The 2,566-nt window shown below is 37.6% G+C and overlaps 1 pseudogene; it reads left to right on the forward strand.

Moving 5' to 3' along the window:
- Nucleotides 1-2,278: 2,278 nt before the first annotated feature.
- LOC115526689 lies at nt 2,279-2,334 on the forward strand (annotated as a pseudogene).
- Nucleotides 2,335-2,566: the final 232 nt, after the last annotated feature.

Below are 2,566 nucleotides of genomic sequence, written 5' to 3' on the forward strand. Positions count from 1 at the left end.
CTGCTTCTCTCATAGAGATATTCTGTTTTATACTCAAAGAGATGGGTGCCAGCAATAGCTTCTGGGTCTTCTTGGCTTTTCTCTCCTGCATAGGATCTTCTCATAAGCAAGCTAGGGTGAGGAGGGACAGGGTTCCAGTGTTCTCAGGTGGTCTTACTTCCACTCTATCAGTGGGGCATGCATGAAGAAAGGGAGTTACTGACCTCTCTCAGCTATACTTACCTGGAACGTAGCTTCTGCAACATGCAGCTGGGAGGAATGACAAATGCCTATTACCTGCCCCTCCCAGGAAGTACTACGGTGCTTGATGGGAAGTTGATGGACAGCTCTATCTTCTTGGCCATATCTCCGTTAAGTGGGGCTTCCATCATGCTCAGCTGGGCTGGGGGGAGCCGAGTAACATGTTATGGCTCAAGTGGCAGAAAATCTCACTGTTTTTACCAAAATTCAGTAGACTGTCTTGAATAAATGATTCCTCATTTGCTTCATAACCTTACAATTTCCAGAGACTTTAAATGGTTGTTTCTAAAATAATTTTAAGCAATTATGATTGTTTCGCTGGAAAGTGGGTCCTCAAAGATCCTCACAACATTATTGTCCCCACTGTAATTTTGATTGAGAGAGTGTGTGTGTGTGTGTGTGTGTGTGCATCGTGCGCGTGTGCTGCCAGGGTGCATTGCTGGGCTCTTATTTTTAGGATTTTTTTTTTTTAACATAGGGCAGATTATACTGGTAGTGATTTAAAGTACTGACATAAAGTTTCCTTTTTCTTTTTGTTTCTTTTCTTTCTTTCTTTTTCTCTTTCTTTCTTTTTTTTTTTTTATTGAGAGAGAGAGACAGAGAGCATGAGTGGGGGAGAGGAGCAGAGGGAGAGAGAGAACCTCAAGCAAGCTTTGCTCAGTCTGGAGCCTGCTATTGGACTCCATCCCACAGCCTTGGGGTCATGACTTGAGCTGAAATCAAGAGTCACACACTCAACTGACTGAGACACCCAGGCACCCTAAAGTTTCCTTTTTAAAAGTAAATGAATTGAAACTATATGTTTCGACTGTAGAAAGACTTAGTAGTGATGAAAATCATAGCCCTTACAGAAGTAGGGAACATCAACACTTCATGTTAACTTGAGGAAATAAGAGATAAAGAAAGGTAATGAATGATTCCTAAAAGGAAATATATATTTTTTTCACCTCTGAGTCAAAACGTGGACAAACAGTAGCCACCACACTTTTGCCCATACCAACAGTCATGTTCATGTCTAGCATTTCTAGTTCATTTCAGATTTGGTCTCCAATATTCTCCACTAAAAAAGAACTAAGACTTCCAAGGAAAATAATTTGAGTCAAGAAAAAAATCAGCATAGTGCTAGAAATGACTATTATTGACAGAAGGCAAGGACATTTTTAAGACTGTCAAGGGCAGTAATAAAGAACAAAGAAGTTGGCTCAAAGGAGCTCTACTGGGAAGGTTATAGTCATTTGAATATTAAAGCGGATGAAAGTTATGGTTAATTACAAAAGTTTTGAAAGGTTAGGAAGTTTTCACACAAAAGAAGGTAAAACAGAGAAATTTTAATTTTAGCGGTTTAATTACTGAACAAATGCTATTGTATGTGGGCATTTTATATGGTCTTCAAAATACATAGTTGCAAAGCATAGATACTTGTTTGCCTTTTTCTGTGTAAATAGATTTTGGTAGATACAGAATACTTGAAGTAATCCAGAGAGTTCTAGACAAATTGGGAACTGTACTCATTAAAAAAACTTATCCATAAAACTGATCATACTTATCCTGGTAGCTTATCAGTTTGAAAAGGGTTTGGTGGTAAATAACCAAATTACCATTTACTGCCAAAGTTTAGTTTGTTTCAAGATAATACCCCCTATGCTCCTTCAAAGCAGACTAAGTATGCAATTGATTCTGTTTATCCTAGGACATATACCTCCAACTGACACTGCTAATTTAAAAAAAGATGCTTGTAAGGCTTATTTTTTTAACAATGATAGAAAAATTGGTAAACGTGTTGTGATGGTGAATAATGGCAGTTAAATATAATACAGTAACAAGACAGCCACATAACGCCAGGTAAACATGACTCTAAGAGAATATTATTCTAGGTAAAAGTCCCAGTTGGCAAAATATTTAAAGCTAACTAAAAGGCATGGGCCCCAACAGCTTTATCAATATACCTAGTGAAGTTAAGACATAAAAAGGAAGCTGAATCTGATGTTACGTAGCTCAAGTTTGGGTTACATTCAGAAAAAGCAACTGCATACTCTGGTTCTCTTCAGGTCATATAAATCTGTTGCCTTTTACTAGAGATTTCTGTGGAGAGGAAAAAACAGCTACATGTTGCACCTGGCCAAGAATCTATTAATTTATAACCCAGAACCCGTAACCTTGACTGGTCTGAGATGCTATCCTTTATCCTTTTTGTCGAAAATAACTATGACTTACGGAAAATATCTGAATAAGTTTGAGAATAGCCTTAGGATGGTATCATCTGACTATAACTATAAGCAAGTATAAAAACAAGTGTACAAACAATGACAAAATGAGCCAAATGCAT

Source organism: Lynx canadensis, chromosome D1 (genome assembly GCF_007474595.2).
Source record: "Lynx canadensis isolate LIC74 chromosome D1, mLynCan4.pri.v2, whole genome shotgun sequence".
NCBI lineage: Eukaryota > Metazoa > Chordata > Mammalia > Carnivora > Felidae > Lynx > Lynx canadensis.